Source organism: Mastomys coucha, unplaced genomic scaffold (genome assembly GCF_008632895.1).
Source record: "Mastomys coucha isolate ucsf_1 unplaced genomic scaffold, UCSF_Mcou_1 pScaffold6, whole genome shotgun sequence".
In the NCBI taxonomy this organism is placed as follows: Eukaryota; Metazoa; Chordata; class Mammalia; order Rodentia; family Muridae; genus Mastomys; species Mastomys coucha.
This window is the reverse complement of record NW_022196912.1, coordinates 92,259,950-92,274,240: the sequence shown is the minus strand read 5'-3', so window position 1 is coordinate 92,274,240 and position 14,291 is coordinate 92,259,950. Positions and strand designations below refer to the sequence as shown.

The following is a 14,291-nucleotide window of genomic DNA, read 5'->3' as shown; positions in this document are numbered from 1 at the left end:
GAGCCAGAGAGAGTTTGAACCTAAGGTTTTTATGCTGTCTGCTGCAATGCAGCCTGCAGAGTGATTGTCAGAACGTCGTCTGTGCTCTGGTAAAACTGTCAACTTGCCTGAATGATATGTATGTCAATAATACTTACGTTGGGGAGGAACCCTGAATAGGAAGTAACAATAACATTTTATGTGCCTTTTATTATTGCATAAAAATGACTAATTGGCAATCTATTGTTAGGTTAGGATATCTAAACAATGAAAATGGACGTAAAACTCTAACACCATCTGACTCATTCAGACTACCTTAGAGTGGCACAGATAGATTCCCATCCCCTCTGCCACAAATGAAAGTCTTTACAGGAACTCATTTCTCTCTACTCCCTCTCAATCTAGAGGACAGACACACTCAGTCCCTCTAAGCTTGGCGGTGGTTATTTTGCTTGTCGGGGGAAGAGATATCTTGGTTTTCCTAAAGCTCACCTGCTTTGAAAGAATATCTGTGGGGCTGGGACACAGCTCAGCAGTAGAGCTCTTGCCTGGCACGAAGGCCTGGGTCCCACCCCCCTCAGCATGCACGTACACATACACGCACAGTCAACCCACTTCAGCTGTGGACCTAACCAAGGTGAACTCTAATTTTTGCCTCTACCACTGTCACATCTCTGTGACTTTGTTCAGTTTCTACTAATATCAAGTGCATGCCTGGTAGTTTCTTCTTCTCTCTGGAAATTGCTGTCTACAGAAACACGGGTCTGACCATATATACCTTGCAGAATGAATACAGACCTGTGCAGTTTTGTCTGCTTGTATGCGTGTGGCTTTTGTTTGGTTGAGATGGGGATCTTCGGCTGCTCTCAAACCCCAGTGTTCAGCTGATTTTCTCGCTTTAGCTGCTTATGTAACTGGGACCATGGAGACTCTGTTACCACGAGCTGGACTTTTTAATTCTTTTTTTTTTTTTTTATTTTCACCATTTTATTTTTGTTGTACATAATGGCCTCAAATCAATGAATTTCTAAGTCAGGTTCAGGTAGCCGAAGGGCCTTTATGAGGACTTTGTATTGTCTAGACCCAAGATAGGATGCAAACACAGTCTGAAGTTAAGTAGGAAATAACATTTCTCTAAAGACAGGCTTAGAAACTGTAATCCAGTAATTGAGGATGTTTCCCCTCTGTGGTAGGGGGCTTGATTCATACCTGGCAGCAAGGCCCCCATTCACAGGTGTGGCCAAAAGGATGGGGTACACACCACCCAGAACAAAACCAACTAGTGCACCCCGTGTCCTGGTACAGGTTTCACAGTTCAAATCACCTGTACAAAACTATGGTAGGGCAGGTTTGCTGTCAAAAACGGGATCACAGCCATTGGTAAGCTAGAAACTATTTGAGCGTGTGTCACATTCAAGATTTGCCGAAATAGACTGTTTGCTATTGGGTCCCAAAAAGCAGCATTAAGTCCAATAAATATATGCTGATCCATATTCAAGCAGATTCCTGTCTGATTCTGGAAGTTGTTTAATTTTTCTGGATATGATATTAAATATTAAATCATCTTTGCTAGTACTTGGCTTATGACTTTCAATCTTGGACCACTCAGCAGAATGAGGGCAGCTTATGGCCGCCTCCCCAGCTACTCGTGCTTGCCCACGTCCTCCCCGAGTCTAACACAACCTCCTCTAGGGTTGCCTGGGCTCCATCTTTCGACTTTTTAAATTCTTAATTCAAAGAGGGTCTATGGCCTCTGTAGGAGGCAGTGTCTGGCAAATGTGAATTTCTGGGTGGTTTTGTTTTTTTTGGTTTTTTTTGTTTTTTTTTTTTTGGTTGTGTGTGTGTGGGGGGGGTTGTTTGTTTGTTTTTTTTTTGTTTTTTGTTTTCTTTTTGAGACAGGGTTTCTCTGTATAGCCCTGGCTGTCCTGGAACTCACTCTGTAGACCTGGCTGGCCTCGAACTCAGAAGTCCCACTGCTTCTGCCTCCCAAGTGCTGTGACTAAAGGCATGTGCCACCACTACCCACGTGGATATCTGTACCTGTGACACCACTTGCTTGCTAAGTGTATTTCATCAGCTGAAAAAAATGAGACCATGTTCAGTAAGAGCTAGCATGCCTCCTGCCCGATGCTTGCTCCTTATTTCTGTTACTATCCTGCAGTGAGTATCGGCTAAATGTTATTATTACCTATTGCCTTCGTTATTTGTCGAATGTAAGCACTTGTTCACTTACGACAGAATGGCTTGGCCAAAAACTTAAAGTCTTTTCTTTCTTCTTTCTTCCTTGTTTTCTTTTTTCTTTTTTCTGTTTTTAAGTAATCATTAGACTATCTGTGAACTTTCCTCAGAAGGTGTGTCTGAGGAACTGGGCAAAGACCAAGGTTTTCTGGACTTGAGACTGTCACCCTCTGCTTAATAAGTGACTCTAGGTATCCATGACTAGCTTAAGAACTTTTGTCAAAACAATTGTGAAGAGCAAACAGTGCTTACTGTAAGGCAATTAAAAGAGCAAACCCGTCGGGCGGTGGTGGCACACACCTCTAATCATAGCACTTGGAAGGCAGAGGCAGTCGGATTTCTGAGTTCAAGGCAAGCCTGGTCTACACAGTGAGTTCCAGGACAGCCAGGGATATACAGAAAAACCCTGTCTTGAAAAAAAAAAAAAAGAAAAGAAAAGAAAAAAGAAATCAGTAGCTAAGATCCCATAGCTAGATCTAACAAATGAAAACAGTATGAAGAGATACATGCAAATTGTTGATAAATAAGGAATAATTTCTTAGTAAAAATATATTCCATGAAATGTGTGGAACACACACATAGAAAGCAACCATTTGTTTTGATGACACTTTCATCTGGCTGCTAATCCATATGTTTTCTAGAATCTCTAGTCCCCACCCAAAATCCTAGTCCTAATACACTTAGCAAGCAAGTAGTGTCACTCATACAGATATCCACGAGGGCACACGCCTTTAATCCCAACACTCCGGAGGCAGAGTCAGTGGGACTTCTGAGTTCAAGGCCAGCCTGGTCTACAGAGTGAGTTCCATGACAGCCAGAGCTATACAGAGAAACCCTGTGTCAAAATCCTTCTTGGAACGAAAGACTAAAAGCCAAGTGTGAGGGAACCCTCAAACAGAGAGAGAAAGGCCACAAAAACAAACAGTGGGGAAAGCAGAAGAGAATGAATTATTACTGGAATTATTACCATTGGAGAGACAAAAGAAAAAAATGTCCCATGAAACAAGAGCAGTAATCTATTTAAAAAGAGAAGGAAGAAAATTCTAATATAAGGCCCAGAGAGATAGTTCAGTGATTAAAAGCACCCATTGCTCTTGCAGAGGGTCCAGGTTCAGTTCCCAGCACCAACATGGTGGCTTACAACCACCCATAACTCCAGTTCCAAGGAATCTGAGCCTTCCTCTGATATCAGGTACCAGGGATACACATGATACACAGCCATATACAAGCAAAACACCCATACACAGAATAAGTAAGTCTTTACATTAAAAAAAAATTGCTAACATAAGGGGGATTGGAAATAAGCTTACTGAGATTAAAATTTGTTATAATTATTGGAAAACAGCTGGAGAAATTCTGGCCTAAGTGTTAGCACCTAAGGTGGATGCAGCTCTCGAGGGGAGAACATCCCGGTACAAAGCATCAGAGTTCAGGTCATGGGAGAAGATCTGTTCGTAGGAGGAAAGGCCAGTGGAAAGAGGAGTGTGTAGTCATCAAGGGAAATGGTTCTCAACCTGGAGGTCGTGACCCACTATGGGATCACATATCAAATTAAGATTCACAACAGTAGCAAAATTATAGTTATGAAGCAGCAACAGAATAATATTATGGCTGGTTGTTACCACATGAGGTACTGTATTAAAGGGTCTCCATGCAAGGAAGGTTGAGAAGCACTGGTCTAGAAGCTTGATCAAGTACATAGAAGAGCTCATAGACTGGGACTAGAGAATGATATGTAAACAAAGAATCGACTAGGATGCATACTATCATGTCAGATTAGAAATGGGGGTATCCCTGTGTGCCCATGTTTCAATACAAGTGAGATAAGTAGATAAATGAAGATGTTCGTATGTTGATTCTATGTACAAATTCACATTTATACATTTAACTCTTAACTCTGACAACTGCGAGGCCCTAGGAAGAATGATGCTCCAGTGTTAAAGAACACCCCTAGCAACTCAGACCTTACGTTTCTGGCACGTTTGCCTTTGTGTTTGAGACCGATCTCTCTCTGGCTTCTAAAATCTGACCTCCCCTAGTACTCCTTGAAGAAAGGGTTGAATATGCCCCAAAAAATAATTTCTGTCAGAAAACAAAAATGGTACTTAAAGAATGGAGAGAGTGTGTCAAAGAACACGGAAAGGTTAAGGGATGCTGACTGACTAAACTGAAGATCAAATCATGGAAGCTTATAGGGTGAGGCAGAGGCAATGGTTCAGTTGGTGAAGCACTTGCAGGGCTAGTCTGAAGGTGTGGAGTTCAGATCCCCAGAAGTCACATCAAAAACCAGGCACAATGGTCCAGTTCCTGTCAGCCTAGCAAAGGTTGGGTGTGAAGCAAACACTGGTAAAGACTCCGAAGCTTGCTAGCCAGCTAGATAGCCTACTTCTTGATGGTCTGAACCAAAGAGAGACCTGTCTCAAACAGAAAGGTGAAAGTGCCCAAGATGTAAACCAAACCTTTTCGCACCCTCAAGTGCCTTTGCACACACACACACACACACACACACACACACACACACACACACACATCCCTGCATGCAAGTACACCCCTGAAGTACACTATGTAAGCCATCGTGGATCTGCTCTCCAGCACTATGTAAATCAGGCATGAGGGCTGGTGCAAACCTGTCTAATCCCAGGACTCAGGAAGTCCAGCATTATTGTTGGACTATATAGACAGAAACTAGTGCCTAGGATTTATGAGAGCCTGCCACAAAAATAAAACAAAGAAACAACTAAATGTGAGCTAGAGATGGCTAGGTTAAGAGCACATACTGCTCGTTCAGAGGACCCACACATCCGGTGGCTCACAGCTGCCTTTAACCTCAGCTCCAAGAGATCCGATGCCCTCTTCTGGAATCTGTAAATACCTCAAGACACATGACATACATTCATACAAATTATAAACACAACTAATTTTAAATATTTTTTAAAAACCCAAATAAACAGATAAATAGAAGTTTGATGAGGAATGGGACGTTTCCAGTTTCAAGATAACTCCACACTGAATATGTTTTGTGTATGTTTTAAATAGTCTTGCTATGCAGCTCAATTCAATTCCAACTCGTGGTTCTGCTGCCTCAGCTTTCCAGGGTGCTGGGACCATAAGTGTATACTACCATACCAGGTAGTACTTATGCATTATGATATAACTTGCCATACTTTTCAAAGCATCAAAATCATGCAAATCAAAGAAACTCAGCAACTCTTCTAGGTGGAAAGAGGCTAAAGAGACAATGTCACTAGATATGAGGACTCATTACTGTTATCCCTTCATTCCACACGCTGAAGCAGAAGGATTGTCATGAATTTCATTCCACTATGAGCTACAGTGCAAGACCATTGGACCCTGGGGAGAGAAAGACAGAGAGAGATGGGGGGAGAGGGGAGAGAGAGAGAGAGAGAGAGAGAGAGAGAGAGAGAGAGAGAGAGAGAGAGAACTGGCAAATTGTGTCAAAGCCAAGTATTAGTTGAAAGTGACTTATCAAGGCTAACTTCTAAGTTTTCATAGCTGTTTGTGGTTTTATAGACTACTTCCTTCTTTGGGGTATGATAAAGCACCAGACCAATAATCCCTGCCCATCCCCCACCTTACGGATTTTTAAAAAGCAAGCAAAACACCTACGGTCGTGATGATTAAACACACTAATGCAGAGGAGTTGTGCTATAAAGCTAGGGTTCCCTGCCATTTGGATTTCATGGCCCAGTGAAACTTTTTTCCCAGTGGGAGGAGCACTACTGCTATTGGCATTTTATTTATCCACATTAAAGGAATAACATTAAGAAGAATAAGACTGCCATTAATTATTATCATTTTATAGGCTTTGGTTTCTTTGACTTTGGCAGTCTCAAATTATAAAACTTGAATATATTCCCTTAAAGAAAAATGTGTTATTTTTATCATTCTGCTCCTGCGCCAAATTATGAAAGCTTCATAAACTAAGTGTTATCTTCTTATTTGAGATCTACTCTCTCCTTTTCTCCTGTCCATCAACCTACTCCATAAGACTCACTGATAAAGAAGCTGCTAGCCATATGCGACTGGTCAGCACTTGAAAGATGGTTAGTTTATTGTAAGTTGTATGTGTATAATATATGTTGCATGTCAAAGATGTATAACCTGTATAAGCTGATACAGCATGACTACTCCATGGTGTGGTTAAGGGGAAGGATTTTATTGTAAATATGAGACAGAGAACAGCTGGAGGCATCCGGAAGAGTCCAGAGCAGAAAGAGACAGTAGTAGACTGAATGTCGTCAGCAGACTAGATGTGGCCAGAGGGAGAAGCAGCAGCAGAGCAGGGAGGAAGGGAGAGCAGAGGGGGAGGGAGAAGAAGGGAGATGGAAAGGAGAGTGAGGGGAGACAGAGGGAGCATAACTGACATAGCAGGGTTATGAGGAGAATTAGTAGCTGTGGAGAGGTAAACCTGAGAGCTGGGGAAGCTCCAGGTCTGGTAGGCAGTGAGAAGAGCTAGGATGCTAGCACAGATTCAGATTCAGAAACATGTAACAGGTACTTGTGATACTGAGGGAGCCTGGAGGCCAGATGTGCTTGGGTAAGCTAATAGGTACCACAGAGAGCCATTTGTCCCTTCTGCCTTGCAGAATTCAGGGAAATGGAGTTTCCTTAGGACCTGATGTAGACGATGTAAAATATCTCTGTAACGTTTATAATGATTACATGTGTGTGAACTAACAGAAAAAAAGTCCTGATGTCAACCACAGCAAAAAAGCTTTTCAAGCCATGCATGATGGTGGTGTGCATCTGTAACCCCAGCACCCTGGAAACTGAGTTACAAGGATCTCAAGTCTGAGGTCGTGGACAATAGAGATGACTCAGCAGGTAAACGTGCCTGCTACCAAGCCTGAGATCCGACTGCAAGCTACCGGACCCACATGGTAGAAAGATAGAGCTGACTCTTACAAGTTGTCTTCTGATCTCCACACACGTGTATATATTCCAACCCCCCCATAAATAAACATAAATAAAAACAAAATCAAAATCAAAACAAAGCTAAAACTTGAAGCCTGTCCTGGTTAGTTTTTTTGGCTTGATACAAGCCAAAAATATCTACCAACTGGGAACCTTAATTGAGAAAATACTTTTCATCGTATTACCTGTAGGTAACTCTGGGCCTGATTGATGTGGGGAGACCCAGCTCGCATGGGGACAGCAGCACCCCTGGGCAGGTAGTCTGAACTCTATAAGACAGCAGGCTGAGCAAATGGGGAGCAAGCCAGTGAGTAGCACTTCTCTGTGGCCTCTGTCCTACTTCTGCCTCCAGGTTCCTGCTTGAGTTCTTGCCTCAGTTTCATTCAGTGATGGACAGTCATCCAGGCTTGCCCTGAAGTCTCAGCAATTCTTCTGCCTCAGCCTTCCCAAGTGCTGGAATTACAGGTTCAGACCACAGGGCCCAACTTCCCAACTCTATACTCAAAACTTGCAAACTCATTTGGAGAAGAAATTATCCTTAGAAGAATACTGTTTAGTGGAAATATTCTGTGAGCTGTGTGTGTAGTTTTAAGTAGCTTTGTAACCCATATTAAAAAAAAATCATAAAAGGCAATTCATTCTAGTCATATACTAGGCCCAATAGGCTTCAACACTATTATTTTAACTGTTGTTGATCAATCCAAACCACAGTCATAACAACAAAAATATTGTATTTGGAGTCCTGGGGTATGCAGAGATATCAATTAGCTCAGATATCTCTGGACCAGTGTTCCAAAGGAGGCAGGAAAGGTAAGGAGCTGTTATTAGACAGAAACAGCCCACCTTTGTGAGAAAACATCTGTTGTGAAGAACAAGTACGGTATATGACAGAAACAATGTGACCAATAGGAAGTAAAGAAAGTGTGTTGCACGCATGTGCATGTGTGTGTGTGTGCATGTGTGTGTGTGCATGTGTGTGGATGTGTACGTGTGTATATATGTGTGTGTACACTTAGTAAAGACATCCACAAAATAGAGTGGATCAATAAATAAAAATAAAGTGATTGGGCATAGACTGATGACTTCTTCTAGATGCCTGCAGTCAGAGAGCTAGCAAAGGTCACACGTGTTGACAACTGCTACAGTAGTCCTGCTTCCTCGTCCCACCTCTGCACCCACCTTTTCCTCTTCGCTTCTTCTCTGGTAGATTCTTTCTTCATAGCCCAGGTTAGCATTGTCCTAGTTTGCTTTCTATTGCTGTGGTAAACGGCATGACCAAAAGCAACTTGGGAAGGAAAGGTTTACTTTAGCTCACCATTCTCAGAATATTTCCACTAACCAACACTGTTCTATAGATAATGTGCACCACCCAGAAGCACCTGCCCAGTGGCAGCATTGCCCATAGTGGCCTGGGCCCTCTCACGGCAATTTGTAAGCAAGAAATTGCCTCCATAGTCATGGTCACAGGCCAATCTGATAGAGAAAATTTCTCAGTTGAGGCTCCCTCTTCCTGGGTGACTCAAATTTATATCAAACTGTCGGGTCGTCCTGCTCAGTGTGCTCCTTCTGAAGGATGAAGTCTTACATGCTTAAAGAAATGCCATTTTCCCACCCTCACATATTACCTTATACAGGGCTTTCCTTCATCCCCTGAATACTCATCTTGATGGGCTTTTGTGGTGGGGACTCAAAATAACATCGTATGATCCAAAGGCATGAGGATGATTCCATTTTCTACTAGGAAATACAGACAGCATCAGGAGGAAGCTTGTGGGGTGACTGTCATGACCGGTTCCTTCAATCTCAACTCAACTATCACTTCCATTATGGACTGGCTATGAGAGAGTGCTTAGTTCCCAGCTAGAAGCACTAGATAAGGGAGGTTGCAAAAGTATTACAAGAGAGAGCCTACCTTGAAGACGGTCCTTGGGATGGGTGTGGGGTTATCCTTGGATGCTTCCTGGTCCACTGGGATGTGAGCAAAGTTGTTCTGTTATGCCTTACCCACAATGATAAGTGAACCTTCTAACATCGTGAGCTAGAATGCATCTCTCCTCCCTTGTTGTTCTTGTGAGTTAACTGGGTTACAGTGGTATGAAGTAACTTCCCTTCTGGAATCTCAGTCTATAGCAGCAATACTTCTCTAGTTGCTGTGTATAGCACTAATGAACTTCATTTTCTTTTTGATGTTTATAATAATCTTAAACTTTCTTGTTCATTTATTAAGGAGCAGAAGGAGGAGAAGGAGCAGGAGGAGGAGGAAGAGCAGGAGGAGGAGCAGAAGGAGGAGGAGGAGCAGGAGGAGGAGCAGGAGGAGGAACAGGAGGAGGAGCAGGAGGAGGAGGAGCAGGAGGAGGAGCAGGAGGAGGAGGAACAAGAGAAGAACAGCAGGCAAGTGTGAAAGTGCACGTGTAAGCAACCTGTAACCTCAGAGCTCTGGGGGGCTAAGGAAAGAACATCATGAGTTTGAAGCATCCTGGGCTACAAAACCATAATAGGTAGTGAAGAAATAGCTCAGAAGAAAGCATGTTGCTTTTGCAGAGGGCCAGGATTTGGTTCCCAGAACCCATCCTGAGTGACTCAGAGTCCTCCACAACTCCAGCTCCAGGGTTTCAATGTCATCTTCTTGCACACACATAATTAAAACATAAAACTAAATCTTAATAACAAAACAAACAAATGAACACACACAAGACAAGGGCTGTGCGCTCTTAGCTGGAACCAGTTTTCCCATTCTTCTTGTTTCAAGGTAAATGTGGCCAGAGAGGGTAGAAATCTCTGGAATGGCTTCTAGCCAAAAGGACTAAAATAGAGGATAGGAGTAAAGATGAATGTGAAGTCGATCGCTCTGAACTTCAAAAGGTACATGTTGTATCTGGGAACACAGCCACCGGCTTGAGGCTGGGCGTGGACGTAAACCCTCTGGTACAAGTCCTGGCTCACAGAGAAAGCCCGTGGGTGATTGCGTATGGCCCGTGTGTCACTGTGGAAAATGAAGTTCGTGTGATCATGAATGGCACAGATGTGTGCATATTTCAAGAAAGATATAGGCCTATTAGGAGGGTCATCTCAAGCCTTGTTTTGGAAAGACTTAGACAGACATGTGTGTGATCCTGTAGCACAGTTTGGGGGAAGGGTATTGAGCCAGGTGAGAGACCAAAGGCAGCTCAACAAGGCTTCCCTCCTTTCCAGTGAATACTTGGAAGTGTCTAGAAGGGTTAGGGCAAAATGGGTTACCAGCTAGGGTCTTCCCCATTGAGGTAAGAGAATACCCGGACAGATGAGGATGCCTTCCACTAGCATGAACCCTTTTCAAATGCTTTGGAGCTGTTATCATTGTACAGGTTTCAGACCTGTGAGGTTGGGAGGACAGATGCTGTTTTCATAGACACCTACAAATGTAGACTCAAGTCAGTCAGTGGCTTCTCCGAAGCCAACTTGTTTCCTATGATAGAAGAGTCAATGATCTCTCCACACAAGGTTTCTAAAAAATGTGGAACCCTGCATTAGAATCCCCTGGAAGTACACCTGAAATGATCCACACTTAGGAGGGAAGAAAACACACTTTTCCCTTCCACCTTCTGAGGGTTTTACTGGAGCGCTCGTAACAACACAGATTAGCAAAAGAAAAGTCTCTATATGTATTTAATATAAGTTTCATGGGACATGGTGGCCTTCCTTACAAAATGAAGAGCTGAATAATCAGTTAATTTTGACCATTTTTATGGGAGGGTTGATGAGTGCAGAGTACGGAGATGTGTGATTGGGGGAACAGAGGGCTTACCGGAGTGACCTGGAGGGGATCAGTTGGGGCAGGCATCAAGGGCCTTGTGTTCATTTCTCGTCAGAGGTCAGCTGCTATTCCTTCCCAGCATAGGCAGGGCGCATTTCACATGAAGGTCTTGCAACTTGATCTGAAAAAGGTCAACAAGTCCTTCCAGCACAAACTTATTTCTCAAACTCCTTAAGCTTAGGCTGCTGGGAGCAGTGGAGCACACCTGTATCCTTATGGATAACTGAAGCTGAACCAGGAGGGTTGCATGCCCAAGGTCTGACCCTGTCTCCACCCTGTCCCTCAAAAGCTTAATGATGCTGAAATAGGTGTCCTAAGTACCACTCCCCATTCACTCAAGAAGTCCTTAATCAGAGGTTAACTGGGGATGGTATCTCAGAATCTGCACTTTATTGTGACCTCCAGGTGAGTCTTGTGTATTTCTGAGTATGACATATTACCCTAAGGCCTAAAGCTTTGTAGCCAATTGAGCCATTGAATGGGTTCTGAGCTCATGATTCCTGAAGTTACTTCCTCAAACAGCCTCCCCCCCTAATCTGGTAATTTTAGAGTTCCTTAGAAAATGGGATTGTATGCCTGTTTCTGTTTTTTTCTTTAAGTAAACAAATGCTGACTTTTTTGAAGCTCTGACATGAAACACTGTTCAAACAGCCATCATTAATTTTGGATTGTAAAAACGTGGCAGTGCCTGGGAATCTGCTCTCCAGTGGTTAAAGAAAGATGTAACCCAACTAGGTGATCAAGCATTCCAGGCCTGGAAGAATTGACAAAGGGCTTTAGAGTCATCACAACTGGCAAACCCAAAGCTCCACTGGCAGCTCGCGGGTTGTTGAAACAAGATCTGCTGCAACACGTTCTCCAGAGAAAGCAAGCTTTTCAACAACTGCAGGAAGCTTCAGAGGAGAGGTAGGGGAAGGCCAACCACAGCACTCAGAGCAATGGAAGAAAGTATTGAAGCTGATGCACCGTCTCGGCCAGAAGAGATGAGGTCTATAATCTGATTTGAATGTGAAATACTGTGTTCCTGTAAAGTCAGTAAGAGTCTCATTCTTGGTTAGGAACATAGTGCTTTAGCCCTGTAAGTCTCAAGAGCTGTCTGTGTTCGCAAAGCTCTTCACAGAACCACCCTGTGTTAGCCTGTTTTAACTCCTCGGTGCCTTTCCCTCTGCTTCATTGCTTTTAATCCTTATTTCTACCCCGCAATATTTTTCACTCTGATTTTAAAGTGAAACTGTTGAAAAGAGGATTACAGGCTCATAAAACAAGGTGCTTGCCACTAAGCCTTATGACCTGAGTGTGATCGCCCAGACCCACATGAAAGAAGGAGAAAACCAACCCCCAACATGTTTGATGTCCATATGTACACTATAGCACATATGCCACCCCCAATAAATAAATTACATTAAATAATGTAATTAAAAAGCTCTTAAACAATTAAGAGATTTGTCCAAGGGTGTATGTGTTTGTTTGTTTTGTTTTGTTTTATTTTGTGGGAAAGTTAGAACTCAACTTTAGAGTTTTTCTGTTTCTACACTTATCTCTCTTCTACTGACTTCCATGAATAATAATGAGGGTTTGTCCCAAGTCACATGATTATCAGCAAAGCTCAATACAGACTCCTCGTCCTTCAAATCTTCATACTTCTTGAGACACTAGATGCAAAACATATATGTTCGCTCAGAACCTTGGGATAAATCCATTTACTAAGTTAAGTCACCTTGAGGCATGTGGATCATACTACCTCATGGATGGACCTGGATGACATGTCAGTGACATCATGTTAGTTACAAAGGGGTACATAATGTACCATCCTCCACATGGTAGGTTCAGTGCAATGAGATTCATGAAGACACAGTGTAGCATGGCATGATGATGGTCACACAAGAACATGGATGCGCTTAAAGCATGCAGTTAAAAGGCAAAAGTGGTAAAATTTATGTTATATACATTTTACCACAACAAAGGAAAAAGGAGTGTGTCTTATTTTTGCATTCTTTCCCTCTCCCCCCACCCCTTCTCTCTCATGCCATTTTGGGAGAGCCTCAGGAACTCCAGCTCAACACCCTAAGTTTATTCATTTTTCTTCAAAGTTCACTGGAAGCAGAGCCCTAGACAGACAATGAGGCAAACAGGGAAAGTGAGGCACTGTAAGTCAGGTGACTTGGTCTCTTTAAAACTTAGAGCTTCCACAAAAGAAAAGATGGGGAGTGCTCCAGGGTAAATGTGATTTGCCCCCTCAGAAGCTTATACCGAAATGTGGGAACTGAGAAGTTGAGGGACATTAAGAGGTAGCTAGGTCATTGAAGAAGCACTTAACTGGATTAGTTATTGGGAAAGCAGAGCCACACCATTGGTACTGCTCAACTTTTCTACCCACTGGCCCTTCTGCCTTCACATATGAGCACACGGTGTGCAGCCCTTACTTGAAAGCCAGTGAGAAGATGGAACCATGATCGTGAATGTCTCAATTTCCAGAGCTATGGACCCAAGTGAACTATTTTGCTTTAAAATAAGCTATTCTCAGACATTTCTGAGCATCTCTAGCAACAGAAATCAGATAAAACAGTGATAATGTTGTAAATCTAAAGACACCCAAAAGACAATGCATGTATGAACTATGACTGGTTCCTAGTTGGGACGGGGGCAGGGACGGGGTGGGGATTGGGGGGTGGGAAGGAGTGCTGAAAGACATTTTGGAAGCAACTATAAAAGTTTTAATGCGGATGTAATATTGTGTTAGTTGTTTTTCTCTTCACAGTGACCAAATGCCTAGTAAGAACAACTAAAGGGAGAAACACTTATTTTGACTCCTGGTTTTGCAAGGTTTAATCTATGGTTGCTTGACCATACATTTTTGAGCAGAGCCTCAGGGCTATAGGAATATATGACATTGGATAGCTGTTCATGTCCCAGGGGACAAGGAGGAGAGGGACTAAGGGATAATATACCCCCAAAGATCCTCCCTTCTTCCTTTAGCTAGTCTCTGCCCCTTAATGTTCTCTCCTAAATTAGCTTTGCCAACTGAGAAATTGGTCTTTAAAACATGAGGCTGGAGTGACTCGGGTTCCTTCCAGTCTGTCTGGGCTGGGGTCCAGAGCAGACCTTGGGCGAAAGCTCCGCAGCCAGTCCCACAACACCCAGAGGAAGCTCCACTCCCAGGCGCTCTGACACACCCAGGATCAGAGGTGAGCAGGAACCAACATCTGTCCCAACACTGAGAGTGACTGGGACTAGCAGGACCAGGCACACAGGAACTCCACCAGCCCAGTGACTCAGGATCCTTCTGGTCTGTCTGGGTTAGTGTTCTGAGCAGACCTTGGGCATAAGCTCTGCAGCCAGTCCCACA

The 14,291-nt window shown here is 43.2% G+C and overlaps 1 pseudogene; it reads right to left on the bottom strand.

The window, feature by feature from the left end:
- Window positions 1-995: 995 nt before the first annotated feature.
- The window catches only part of LOC116081059, a 73,268-nt pseudogene continuing 59,972 nt past the window's right edge, over window positions 996-14,291 (bottom strand).